The sequence below is a fragment of the Euprymna scolopes genome, chromosome 26, assembly GCF_053919585.1.
Source record: "Euprymna scolopes isolate OS-2025 chromosome 26, ASM5391958v1, whole genome shotgun sequence".
Classification (NCBI taxonomy): domain Eukaryota; kingdom Metazoa; phylum Mollusca; class Cephalopoda; order Sepiida; family Sepiolidae; genus Euprymna; species Euprymna scolopes.
The window spans coordinates 64,090,575-64,105,865 of record NC_136507.1 but is presented as its reverse complement, the minus strand read 5'-3'; the positions used below and the strand labels follow the sequence as shown (position 1 = coordinate 64,105,865).

At 32.8% G+C, this 15,291-nt stretch overlaps 1 protein-coding gene across 25 annotated transcripts in view; it reads right to left on the bottom strand.

Moving 5' to 3' along the window:
* The window catches only part of LOC145248122 (disabled homolog 2-interacting protein-like), a 1,344,959-nt gene that overhangs the window by 246,093 nt on the left and 1,083,575 nt on the right, over positions 1–15,291 (bottom strand). The window lies entirely within an intron of this gene.

The following is a 15,291-nucleotide window of genomic DNA, read 5'->3' as shown; positions in this document are numbered from 1 at the left end:
GAAAGTTAATTGAGTCAATCGGCAAGTTCTTAAAGTAGACGATAAGGAAAGTATAATCAAACTTCGTAAAAAATTTATTATGCAACCTGCCAACCCGGTCGGTTTTTATGGTTTTCAAAAATGCAGGTGCTTATTAAGATAGAGTTTACAGATCGATTTTTTTTTTAATATGTGGGTTTAAGCAAAAAATAACTTATTATTGTCATATCGAAAATAGTAATATATCCAAAAATTATGAAAATTCATTGAGTAGAAAATTATTTATTGTTAAAAGTAATTTTTTAAGGAAAATTGAGGGAACTGGCATTTTTCCTAGATGTGAACATTGTGATTATAGGGGGGGGCGATTATCTCCCTTTTCACCACTTTAATAGCTCACGTACTATTTTAGACCATAGCGGTCGCCGGTAGACTTGTTTTTTTTTTTTTTTTTTTTTTTTTTACTAAAAACACAATAGCAGTTGTTCTACTCAATGAATTTTCGCAATTTTTGGATATATTACTATTTTCGACATCACAATTAAGTATGTAATATTCTTTTTTCTCAAAGCCACATATTTCAAAAACATCCATCTATCAACTCTATCTTAACAAGCACCGAAATGTTAATGTTAAGCTAATATTAGGAATGCTGAATACTGTTTTAATCTATCCATCCACATTCATTCATGACTTTAAGAAAGAAAACCCCTGGTCTAGCAGTGTCAGAAATTTCGTGAAAATAGTGAATAATTCCACCCCATCTTTCCAAGCTTATAACTCCTCGAATAAATGTAATTCAAGCCCTAATTTTTTTTTTCAATTAAAGGAGCAAGGACCAAGGTTTTATTAAAAAAAAAAACAAAAAAAAACAATGTGTTTTTTTTTTAAAAAAAAGGTTTTAAACTTCGGACTTTACAGGTAAATTTCTAAAAAAGCGATTTTTTTTTTTGTTTTAAATTTGAATATATTATTTATTGACCTTTTCTCTTCAATTTGTGATATATAAAACTATTCAAGATAAATTAATTATTTACTTTTTAATAGACATTTCAAAATGAGAGGCGTGAATTATTCGACCCCCTGTCTTTTCAAGCTTATAACTCCTCGAAAAATGTAATTCAAGCCCTAATTATTTTTTCAATTAAAGGAGCAAGGACCAAGGTTTCATTAAAAAAAAAAAAGACAAAAAAAAGACAAAAAAAAACAATGTGTTCTTATAAAATAAGGTTTTAAACTTCGGACTTTACAGGTAAATTTCTAAAAAAGCGATTTTTTTTTTGTTTTAAATTTGAATATATTATTTATTGACCCTTTCTCTTCAATTTGTGCGACATAAATTAATTATAAACTTTTTAATAGACATTTCAAAATGGGTGACACTTGGGGGGGGGCGTGAATTTAAAAAAAAACGTTTGTCTAAAATATTATATTCGGTTTCTTGGAAAGAACATAAAATTTCACATTGACCCTGAAAATATCGTAAAAATAGAATCAATAGAAAAATTTTGATAGATTTTTAAAGTTTAAAAATTGAAAAATATTGAGTTCGGAAAATTCATTACTGTTTAAAAAAAAAAAAAAAAAAAATTCTATTACTTTTAAAACAACTGTAATAGTTTATTTTGGAAGTATAATCCATAAAGAAAATAAATAACCCACTTTTAACAGAGAAATTCCGAGATTTTTATATTGTATTCGCAGTTTCGTGTTAGGGGTGTCAAAAATTCCTACAAAAATTCTGATACTGCTACCCCTGGTCGTCATCATTTTCATTTTTAAGTTTACTGCCCAATTCTTCCTGGATAAGTCTCAGGCTGAAATATCTTCTTAATACAACTACAGAGTTCCACAAATTCAAAGAAAAGAGTTTTAAATTCTTACTTTCCATTCTTCTTTAATACGTTAGAGAAATTTACGTATAATGGAAAAATACTATTAAAAAAAGGTTTTCAAAAATACATGGAATAAACAAAATAAATGAGGATTTCCAGAATTTTATGAAACATTCTCAAAATGCTTCCCTTTGACATTTTAGCATCAAATCAAGACGGGGGCCAAAAACGAAGTCCCAGCATAGTTCACACACCTTTTGCGGCCATACGTTTTCAACCAGTTGAATATAAAGCGTTGTCAACTCGATTGGTAATTTAGCATAATCTTTTTTATGAACCGCTTTCAAATGAAAGATAGAACTATTTGATAACCTTTTACAAGCTGTGGTTAGGCGGGACGCATCGTTCTGCAATGAAAAACAGTACCGGATTTCTTATGCCTCTCATAATAACATGTAAACAATTATTCCAGCCTATCATAAAACAGCATAGCAAACGAAACACTGGGGACAGAAATTAATACAAAATAGCCACATATTATTTAGATTCATCGGACTACTGTTCTCATCTTGAGTGGGATTTTTACAACGTTTCGATCCATATAACCTCCGACCTTCTTCATGTGTATTTTGTCGAACTCAGGAATTTGAACAGAATTTCGAGCGGAATCCTTTATTTATTACACAGGGATAGCATGTTCTTGTTCCGTCAGCCATGACTGGATAGAGGTCTTAAGTACTTCGCAATTGTAATTTTGGTCGGCTACACTGAGGATTGAACCTTCAACCTTCAGGAGAAGGTCACTTTTTACAATTGATTTTTCCAAGCACTCTAACCACGGCACCACGGGTCCTTAGGACCTCTATCCAGTCATGGTTGATGGAACAAGAGCACGCTACCCTTGTGAAGTAAATAAAGGGTTCTGCTCGAAATTACGTCCAAATTCCTGAGTTCGACAGAAACATTCCCGAGTTTGACAAAATACACCCGAAGGTTGGAAGTTACATTGACCGAAACGTTGTGAAAACCACACTCAAGATGAGAACAGTAGTCCGACGAATCCAAATAATATGAATAACCAATCCTCATCTCAAAAATTCAGAAACATCAAAATAGACACGCTTGCACCTTACATCTCATGTATATTTTGCGCTGATAATCATTTGATTTAATTACAATTCATAAATTGCTACAATTTCTCCGTTCCGATTCACTCTCCCAGTTACGACATATTTACAGGTAGTAGCATGACAACTTACCCTCCAAGAAATTTCTACTTTCACTACCCCAGTCATCACCGGAGCTATTATTTCATAGTATACACTTCTCGTATATTTAAGTTAAGTGTGTTTTGTTGAGCAGTTGTGTTCAGAGTTTCATAATCTCTCGCCTATGGGAGAAGAAATACTGACCGATTAGTGGAAATTCTAATAATCTCGTGGATTCTATTGCTGAAATCTTCCTAACCAAAAGACGCAAGCTAATCGTCACACCAGTCGAAGTTAATCCTTAATATCATCCTGGCAACTTAGAGGCTTACTTGGACCATCCTTTACTGAATGAGGTATGATCTAGCTTGGTTCTAGAAAATGTACCCTCCCAGGCAATTTAATTATATTTTTAAAATCAACATTTAGAACCGGACAGTAAGCACCACTCAAACGTTGACTCCTGGTGAGAAAGAACATCACCGAGTGAGTCTCTTGCACCATTATTGTTTCTCTAATGGTACGTATCTATGGTTAAGTGACACCCCTATAACATATCATGTTCAATCCTCTCATAATATTCTTCGTCATTTAACTGGCAATTCATCCATTTCATTAATCCTTACCTTCGGGGACGGGGAGTATTTATGCAGAATATGGACCATGCTGCTTTTATATAGGATTTTTAAGTTGGGTTTAACTTTTACCGTATTTTTGTTTATTAAACTGTTAGGTGAACGTACAGAAAAAAACTTTTTTTAAAGCTCCCCTTCCTATATTAAGAATGGGTGTCTAAATAATAGCTTTATTATTTCAGTACGGTCTGTATGCTACATAATTACCTATTTTAGTGACTCATTAAAAAAATATGGCTTTGATTCCTCTCCCCCTAGCCCGGAGCATATAATGCCTGAAGAGGGCAGAAGCTTTTGATCATCGGCATGTGATATTTGTCCATGAGGAAAATCGAAATAACTGGGAACGCATGAGATAAATTAATATTGTACAGAACACCGTATGTGAGAGTCATATAAGCATTTTATCTAATAGTATGTACACTTTGGAATTCCTTCAGTTTCCTGCTTCCCTGACTGTACTAACAATTTAAATGTAACGTGAACAGACATCTTGCTGCTCAACTCCCTACATAGTGCCTCGGTAGACATGATCTCAAATACTAAATAGATAGTTGCTCTTTACATCCGAGTGGCAATATGCCTTGTTTGGGCTGAATAAGAGTGTCAAAAGATCTATTAGGGAACACTTGGAAATGTTATATAAATATCCGAAAATGGATCGGTCAGTATTCTCTTATAGAGGAACCTCGGCAACAAACAAACCTCACAAAGCAGATAATGCCTGGGAGAGTGACTTCTTGAGGTGGAACCTTACCTTACCTTATTTTGACAAAAACGTTTGGTTCTTAAACGAGCCGGCGAGCCGGACTCTAATATGAGAATGTATCAAGTTTTTACCCCTATGTCAGTTGGAAGGTTTCATATTGAAAAGAAAGTTTGTGTTGAGCATTCTTGTTTATCTGTCCGCCTGTCCTCCCTCAACTTCTCTCACTACATAGTGTAACATGCGGCCACAGCCGAGATTGAACTCACTACACGAGTTTGTAGTTTAATTCAAATCTTGTCCGTAGCTGAATATTTGATGCTTCACTAGGGTAATCAAGGGTATTTTTTATCGTGACATAGCACTATCAGAATTTTTGTAGGAATTTTTGACACCCCTAACACGAAACTGCGAATACAATATAAAAATCTCGTAATTTCTCTGTTAAAAGTGGGTTATTTATTTTCTTTATGGATTATACTTCCAAAATAAACTATTACAGTTGTTTTAAAAGTAATAGAAATATTTTTATTTTTTTTTTAAAACAGTAATGAATTTTCCGAACTCAATATTTTTCAATTTTTAAACTCAATATTTTTAAATTTTTAAAATCTATCAAAATTTTTCTATTGATTCTATTTTTACGATATTTTCAGGGTCAGTGTGAAATTTTATGTTCTTTCCAATAAACCGAATATAATATTTTAGACAAACGTTTTTTTTTTTTTATTCACGGTTCCCCCCCCCCATCCCAATTGTTAAGTGTCTATTACAAAGTAAATACTTAATTTCGACCCGGATAAGTACATAATTATTTACTCACAAATTGAAGAGAAAAGGTCAATACATAATATATTCAAATTTTAAAAAAAACGGACATCGTGTTCTTGTAGAATTTTACCTGTAAAGTTTGAAGTTTAAAACCTTTTTTTAAACCACGTTATTTGTTTTTTCTTTTTTCTTTTTTTTTTTTAATGGAACCTTGGTCCTTGCTCCTTTAATTGAAAAAAAAAATTAGGGCTTGAATTACATTTTTCGAGGAGTTATAAGCTTGGAAAGACAGGGGGTCGAATAATTCACGCCTCCAATTTTGTAAATGTCTAATAATAATTAATTTCGACTCGGATAAGTACATAATTATTTACTCACAAATTGAAGAGAAAAGGTCAATACATAATATATTCAAATTTAAAAAAAAACGGACATCGTGTTCTCGTCGAATTTTACCTGTAAAGTCCGAAGTTTAAAACCTTTTTTAAAAAAAAACACGTTTTTTTTTTTTTTTTTTTTTTTTTTTAAATGAAATCTTGGTCCTTGCTCCTTTAATTGAAAAAAAAAATTAGGGCTTGAATTGCATTTTTCGAGGAGTTATAAGCTTGGAAAGATGGGGTGGAATTATTCGCTATTTTCACAAAAAATTCTGATATGGGCCATCACTAGGTGGCTTGCCTACCACGGCTTAAGAGAGACCCATCTACCCTCGAGATAAAGATAGACTGTGTCAGTTTCCCAACCTGGTATTTTACTTCGCGGTACATACAGCGCCTCGCCTCGCTCCCCAAATGATCACCCATCTGGTACTGGCCAGGTTCGACGTTTCTTAACTTCGGTGATCTGGTGAAAACTGGTGCGTCAACGTGATTGTGCCGTACATAGAAGCGGCTTATCTGGTCAGGTTGTATGTATGTGTATATATATATATATATATATATATATATATATATATATATATATATATATATATATATATATGTGTGTGTGTGTGTGTGTGTGTGTGTTGTTTTGTTTTGGTTTTAGCGATATGTTTTGAATGAATTCAATTATTTACGAAAGTGCATTTTTACCTAAATGCGAGTTGGGAATAATTTTCCCTTTTTAACCAATTTGGTACATGGGGAGCGGTATATATATATTATTTTATTTAAAAAAAATTTTTAAAGTGGATAATTGCATTTTAAACATAATATATATATATATATATATATATATATATATATATATATATATATATATATATATGGGAATCTTAAGTAGGACGACTCCCGGTGTGCTTGAGGCATTTGCGGTGAATGAGAACTTTAGCTAGGATCAAGCAACCATAGACATCCCCTCCCCAATTTTTAAGTGGCCTTGTGCCTAAATTTTTTTTTATTTTATTTTCTTGTACATTTCGGAAAATAAAAAAATATATAACTCAAAGTGTAGTATCTGTTCTGATGCTACACTCAATGTGTCAGTCAATTGCGAGGGAAACCTTTCTACAGTAAGGCAATTTTATTTTTTAATCCTTCCCTACATTAAAAAATAAAAAAAACATGTCACATTTTGCTTTCGTGGGGAAGCAAATAAATACCTAGAATCGGCTTTGAGGAAGGGATTTAATTCACTGACATAACATTCGCCTCTCTCCTCCTCGCGCCCTCCTTTCTTTTGTCTCTTTCTCCAAAGGGCGTGGGAGGGAGTAATAATTGACAGTCGTTGTACCCCCACCACACATACACTCAAAATACACTAAAATTGCAGGGCTGTGGAAACTCCAGCTGTAGTCTCACCATCATCATCACCACTCAACTGTTTTGACCCTCTCCCCCACCGAAAAATCACCCAGCATTTTTTTTTTTGGCAGACAGATGAGAAATATCCTAAATCGAGGAGAAAAGAGACTAATCGTCCACTTCGATGTCTATTGCACTATTCCACCCCAAAAGCTTGTCTGTCACTTTGAAAAAGAGAACCTACATGCATATTTTATCTCCATTAAAATTATATATGGGCTGAGTTAGACACAAGATCGATTTTTAATCTGAAGTGAAAGGAACACTCTTGATTTGGACAAAAAATTTAAATGGTCTCAATCTAGTATTTCTCCTGTAGTGAGGTCAGAACATTAACAAATGAAGTATAGTATCAAAACAGATACTACACTTTGCTCCCAGCTGAAATGATAAGAAAATTACACGAATGTCATTCATTCACCCCCCCCCCCGCCACCGGTTAGTAACGTCTATATTATGGGAGCATTTATTGCATGTCAGCGTATTTCTCGTATCTACTTGGACGTTATTTCTATTCAATACTATTAAGCGATTCTTTACCGATACTGATAACCCCCCCCCACCCGCCTCTCTTCAAACGTCGTAGTTTAGACCGTGATCTTCCTTAGCAGAACAAAATGTGAGCAGCTTTATTTTTTTAGGGGAGGGGGTTATTTAATAATAGATCAGTCAGTATTTATTCATTCTTTTTATCACTCGTGTTTTTATTAATCAAATAAAACATGAATATTAAAAAAATAATTTTTTTAATGCAAAAATAGACATTATCTTAAACAGTGTCGTCTCTTTTGGGGGATGAAGAGACTGACTATTGACAAAATATTGCATGGAGAGACAAGCAAGTTCTCTGACAAGGGATTATAAAAAATAGGACAGTAATTTTTAACAACAGCATATGCAGATCTCTCTCACACACACACACACACAGATTAATTTGTTAACCAAATCAAGAATATTTTTGGAGGGGGGGGGGGTCTTTTGTTGTAAAAAATTTTCCATTTTTGTCAAAAAAATGTCGAGACAAAAATATTAATGAAACTTATTGTATTTATCCGGCGTTGCCCGACTGGGGGCATATTACCTCCAGAAAGTAACTCAAAATATAATCAGGTTTACACTTGCTTTTTTTTTATGAGATTTTTTTTTTTAAATTCGTTTAATAAAAACTAATAATTCAATACACGTCTAATAAATTTACAAGAAACACAAACACACGAAATCTTGTCTGATAGTTGCATTAACACAGAAATAATACAATGTGGGGGGGGGGTGATAGAAATTGTTAAAAAAAAAAATTAAAAAAAGAAAAAATATCACCTACAACCGGATTTTTATATTATAGTCAATCATCTCTCCCCTTCCCCGATTTTATTGTCAAGGTGTTAGTTTTCTCGTGTGTGTGTGTGTGTGTTTGTGTGTGTGTGTGTGTGTGTGTGTGTGTGTGTGTGTGTGTGTGTGTGTGAAAGAGATTAGACCAGATATATTTGTTTTAAAATTAGTCACGAAACAATAGAATTATTCCCTGCTGATAGACCCCTCGAACATATGAAACAATATTTCATATGAACGCCCTCTTTTTCTTTTTTTTGTTAAAGGTAAGTTTAATAAATAAATAAAAAAAAGTATGGGGAGCTTAGCTAATTATTCCATACGTTCATCTTATTTCATGCATAACTACATGCATTGCATGATTGCATGATGACACTTCACCAAATTACTTGCGAAATCATTATATGATAAGAACTGGCATCAGTTTGAATTATTTTACAGTAAGTAAAATATAAGTCTATCTTGAATAATAATCACGTGCATATTTACTGATGATGATGATGATGTTGATCATCATCAGCATCTTTTTTTCGCGTTCTGCAGTTGGAGAGAGAGAGAGAGAGAGAGAGAGAGAGAGAGAGAGAGAGAGAGAGAGAAGAAAGTGCGGAGAGGGGGGTGCACATATATTGGATAGATTTTTTTCAGGGTCAAATAATATCAATCGATTTTTCATTGGCCAAGAACAGAACGATAGGAATTTGAAACAAGCCCAGATCTTGATATGCATTTCTATAATTTAGTTGTTATGTGATGTTTTAAATGTAATGCGGAACAGACAAACGAAAGCGCTATTTTTATAATCAAAGGTGACAGACAAACGATGTCTAAAACTAAAATATGACAGACCAAAGAAACAACGTATTTTTAATGACTTTTAAAAAAGAAAAGTTGGAGTCAATTCAATCTTCAATATAGATACATAACTAGGGTTATTGTCTTCATTGACACAGCAAAGTTTGAAACGTTTTTAGATTAATAGAAATAATTAAAAAAATAAATAAATAAACCATGACAGGCTCGTCGCACAGAGATGGGAAGACACGTTTAGAAAAAGAAAAGTGAATAATGTCACGTGGTCATGATTGATTATTATAGTAGGAGACTCCAAGATTTTTACAATTGACCCTACCCCACTGCATATTAGGGGGGGGGTATTATTTCATTTAATAAAACCTTAAGTAACACAAGTTATGACTATGAGGTTATAAATGTAATAATTATCAAAATTTGAATTAAGTTTTAGTAAATTTCCGTATAATTCTTGTAAAATCACTAAAGAGGGGTGGGGTCGAAGTTAAATGTGTAATTTTTTTTCTTTTGGCCCCACTATCAAAGTAAAAATAATGATTTTTGTACGAGTACGTTTACACATCAACATCTTGAATATAGCTGAAAAGGTACGAAAAAATATGAATTAGATTTCAAAATAGGGTTCATTTTAATATATAAATTTAAATGGTCAGAGTTTTTTATAACACAGCATAAGCACAGAACGAGTAACCATTTCTTTGATATTTCCAAAATAGAGACCATTTTTTTTTCCAGAACTATTTAATTTAGGGAAAAACTACTAATATATTATAAATATGGTTTTCGTATGACAACCCCGTATTTAGGGCTAGTGTTGAGGTTAATGGAGGGCGATTTTATTTATTTATTTATTTTAAGTTCTGCTGTTTTCTGCTGAAAAAAAATACAGAGGGTGGATGATTGAAGAACACTATGTGGCCTTCGAGACAAGATCAAAGTGTAGTATCTGTTCTTCAGATGCTGCACTTCAATTTCTTGTTCTCTGTCAGTGGAGGAGAAATCCTTCACGACTGAGAATTTTTATTTTTGTTCCTTTTCTCCACATTAAAAAACGAGCCTGGTGTCTAACTCTGTCCCGTGGGGAGGGAGGCATTGTAAATAGGAACACTATGTGACCAAGAAGTGTGCTATACAACCAGGAAGTGGTTAGTCATTTTAAAGTAATCCTCTTTTTGAAATATATTTCTAGGGTGTTAAAGGTAATCGTATTAAAAAAATATATAATTATCTGCTGACAGAACGAAGGCAAAGGTTAACAATTATTAACCGTCATTTTTATAGTATTTCTTTTAACGTACTAATTGTACATTTGAATGAATATACGAACGTTTTTAATTTTCACCGTTAAACGACTAAATGAGGATAAGAATCGATGACATTCATTGCAGATTCACTTTTTTAAGTGTTCATGTCCGCATCTTTCTACATTTCTGGTTTTCATTATGAAAGGAGAAAGACGACAACCCGCCTGGCAACATAGACTCGAAGAAGAGAAATGCAATAAATTGTTTTCTCTCGATAAAATACAAAAATGTCACACAAAGAGATGACAATTAAATAATTATTATGACATCTTCTTTAATCCTTTTCATGCTGATTAGTGTGACATTTGTTTAATTTTTATTGTTGTTGGTAGAGTCAAATTTATCCCCCCCCCCCCTAGGGTGAGAGGGGTGTCTCGTCTGTAGGAATCGATTTTTTAGTAGTAAGAAATAAAGGAGGGTCAGGATTTTTGGGACCACAATTCATTTGAGGGGAGGGGGTGACAAAGAATATCATTGATAGAGGGAGCACCGAGAAAGCTTCGTTTTCAATTCAGAATTACCCTTTGCGGGAGGGGGCTAGACCTTAACCCATATCAGGGAGGCAGCAATAGGGAGACTCCCGGCTTTCGGGTTAGAATCAAAGAAGAGTACCTGTTCTCAGCCGAAGGAGAAATCTTTCTAGACTGAAAGCATTTTTTTTTTTTTTCAAGTCCAGATTGCTATTTTAGGTGGTTACCACCGTGGTAACTCGATCTTCTACATATTACAAATTAATTTTGCCCTCAAATAATGACACCACAAATTGGGGAGAAGTGTTAATTAATCTAGACTTAATTAAATCGAATAAGCATTTGTTTGTTTATTTAATTTTTTTTTTATACAAGGGATTCACCACTTATCCAGGCCCAGAGGCCACTCGAGGATAAGAGTTAAAGAGTGTACAGTGGTCAAAGGACAATATCATAGTAACCGTTAGAAGTGTAAATTTGGTAAATTGGATTTCTTAAGGGGGACGACTCATCAAGAACTTGTTTACGTTGGACTTGAAAACGGTCATATTGTAGTTAAATTATGAGAAAACAAAAAAAAAAATGATTTTTAAACTAAAAATATTTCATACAAAGATTTTCATTAAAAATATATGTATGAAAACTTCGGCACACTCGAAAATGATTTTTCCCTTTGATTTTAGAGGAGTACACATGAGCCATGATGATGGCCTTTTGCTAATTAATTAAAACAAAAGCCAGAAATTAAGCTCTGATCCACAGTTTAAAGACTTTTATAAATTAGTGCTTATGCAAAATACGAATCGTGTTATTTTTTATATAGCATTTTCAAGTTAAACTTAATTTTTAAGCGAATCTTTTGTTTATCAAATTGCGAGGTGAAAGTACATAATTTGCCCATGTTTAGAATGGGTTTCTAAATAATATCATTATTTCAGCACGATCCGTATTCTGATGAAGTACCCATAAATTTAACGATGAAAAGTGAAACCAAATCTTGGAGAAAAATTCTTGAAAGAGTTGGGAATGTGTGATTGATGATTTCACGATGATGATGATGGTGATGATGATGGGGATATTCTGCTTTTTTGCTTTATTTTTAGACCAACCTTTTTGCAAATTATGAGGTGAATGTCCTTTTCATTCATATTAAAAGCAAGCTGAGAAAATATCGGAAATATTTTTATTTATTTTTGTGTGTGTATGGTTTTGGCGCGAGAGGAGGACAATTGTTTTGATTATTATTTTTTTTTTTTAAAAAGAAAAGTGTGTGTGTGTGTGTGTGTGTGTGTGTGTGTGTGTGTGTGTGTGTGTGTAACGGATAGGAACGATTGCGTCTTATGAAGAATCCTTCGAGTGGAATTCGTCTTCTTCGTGGGAATAAAGCAAATGCGGTTCTTCCGCGATATGAGCGAAAGCAAAAAAAAAAATAATAATAAATAACCGGCAAAATGCAATTAACAAAATCGAACCCTAACAAACTTACGGCATATCAACACTTTGGTGATTCATACACCACCATAGACTTCGTTAGGTTTTTTTTTGGGGGGGGGGGGATAAAGTCTGGCAAAAGGCCACATTACTGAAAGGAGAAAATGAAAGACAATTCGAAACTACTAATACTACTGTTAACGGAATACAAGATGAGTTCGGCATTTTCACAAATAAATGTATATTTGATATGTTGTACAACAAAAACGACACGAGAGAGAAATTTTGAAAAAATGTAGCGAGAGAGAAAATGATGGGAAATAAGTGTTAAAAACAAAACAAAACAAAACGTGGGCGCTTTCTACAGTTTTGGTACCGTGTCGAAATAACGTTATTAGAAATCCATTCTAAACATGGAGTATTTTGTACTTTCAACTAACAATTTAATAAAGCCAAATAAACACTAGTGAACATTAAAAACGATTTAAAATTAAACCACTTATAACTATGAATGAATTTGCACATGCGTAAAACTAATAGAAATATGTCGGCAAGTTGAAATGAACAATTTGCATTTCAACTTGTCGACAAATTTCTATACGCGTTATTCATCCATGCAAACAAAAATTTTATTTGTTATAAACCATCCTTGGTGTTTGACTGTTTGATTACTATTTCCTGATAATTTTAGTGTTATGTGACCAGTAGTTCAAGAGTTTACTTCATCGGTTAAATATTTACACACCGACAGACACATGCACAAATGCATCTACTGTTTTATTTATATAGAAAAGGGTTAAATTGAGTGTCCGCATGCCTCATATGGGTTACGTGACCCGAGTTTATGTAAAAACCGAACTACCGAACAGAATGAAACTGAAACGAAATATATCATTTACAGCGTAAAAAAATTACGTATGATGGGAATTTTGACGACTAAAAAGCGGGTAAAAGAAATGTTGACGGTGCATACAAAATGTGATAAAATTGTTTGTAGGCAAAAAATGGTTTAATATTTATTGATTTTTAATATTATTAAACGATTTTGAGTTAAAATCTTAAGATGGAAAAACATTACCACGTCTTGTTTTCATTATATATATATATATATATATATATATATATATATATATATAACTCCACTACTCCAGTCCAGCTTTGCTCGGGCTCTATATACTGTTCATAAGTATATGTGCATACTGCAAACTGCATATATATATTAAAAAGTTTGATTCACGTCCAGGTAACCTACATCTAAAATTTCAAGTGTTTAGACCCACAATTGGCGGAGGAGTTTGGTAGAGTCTGCAATGGTCAACTCTTTCAACTTTGACCTTTTGGCAGTCAAATTTTCGCCTAAAAAACTAATTTAAAAAGTTTGCTATCCTTTATGTAAAATTTCAAATGTTTAGACCCAAAATTTACTGAATAGTTTGCTAGAGACCGCAAAAGTAAAATCTTTTTAACTTTAACCCCTTGGTAGCCAATTTTTGGACAAAAACCGATTAAAAAGCTTGCCCTATGTCTGAATACATTTTATGTTAAAATTTCAAATGTATAAGCCGAAAATTAATTGAGAAGTCAACTGTTTTAAACTTTGACTCTTAATTTTGACCCCTTAACATTTATTGTTTTGGTCTCAAATCAAATTAAAAAGTTTGATCCATGTCCACGTAATCTAAATCTAAAATTTCAAGTGTTTAGACCCAAAATTGGCGGAGGAGTTTGGTAAAGCTTTCAAAAGTCAAATCGTTCAACTTCGACCCCTTGGCAGCAAAATTTCTGGCCGAAAACCGATTAAAATCTCAATACCCCTTTAAGGTGTTTATTCTGAAAGCCGTTTTTAACATGGAGATGTTGGGTGTTTATTCCGAAATTTTATTTTTAAAGAAAATTGTGGAGGTGGTTCTAATGTAAAAATTTACCTAGATTTGTTTATCGCGTGCGCATACAAACATGGTCGCCAGTGAATTACAGTGCATAATACAGGTCTTTATATCTCGGAAACTACTTGTTTGCAAAATTTAATTGAGATTGTCTTATTCAGCATAGTCGTCATTTTAAAGAAAATTGTGGAGATGGACCTAATGTAAAAAAAAAAAAAAAAAAAAACTTATTCAAAATTAAAATTTTTTACGGAAAATTTAGTAAAATTGCATTTTACAAAGATGTTATAAAGTAGACGGAGGAAAAGTTCCCACACGGGGACATAACTCAGAACGAATATTTAGATTACTTGTTCATGGCGTGCAATATTTGTTAGCGATAGACTTTTTTTGTTTGTTTTTACTAAAAACAACACAATATAGCAGTCGTTCTTCGTTCTATTATTCAATGAATATTCGTAATCTTTTAATATATTACTGTTTTCGGCATGAGAATTAAGTACTGTTGTTTTGGCTTATAACGACATTTTTATAAATCGATCTCTCGACCCCATCTTAACAAGCACGGAAAATCCTACCTTAAAAAATAACACGGTTTATAAACTGCAAAAATATCCAAAACAACTTGTTTTGTGAGTGATATTAGACACTGTGCCTTTTACAAAAAAAAAAAAAAAATTAATATAAAGTTAATATTAATATTAATAATAATTGATCACTAATAATCAATAATAATAGCTAATATCAATCATATTTTCCTGGAATTGCAGCAGATGTTGATTAATGTTAACAAATTTGTGTTCGAATAATCAATTCGTTGCCATTCATTTGTCAACAAAGGTGTTTTTCGTATTTTTAGGTTCAGTGATGAATTTCAATTCTAAATATTTTTGGTTTTTGTTTTATTACATGTGTTGTAATAACACACGTAGCCGGCGTGTGTGTGTGTGTGTGTGTGTGTGTGTAGAAAAAGGAAAACGTGTTTACACACGTAAACTTTCAAACTTGACACAAAACCATCATTGGCTTGTTTGTAACTTTACGATGAAAATAAAAGAACATGAAAAAGGAGGTGCTTGTGACCAATAATAAAAATTAAAAAACAACTAGAAAGAAACACAAACACACGCGAATAGTACGCGG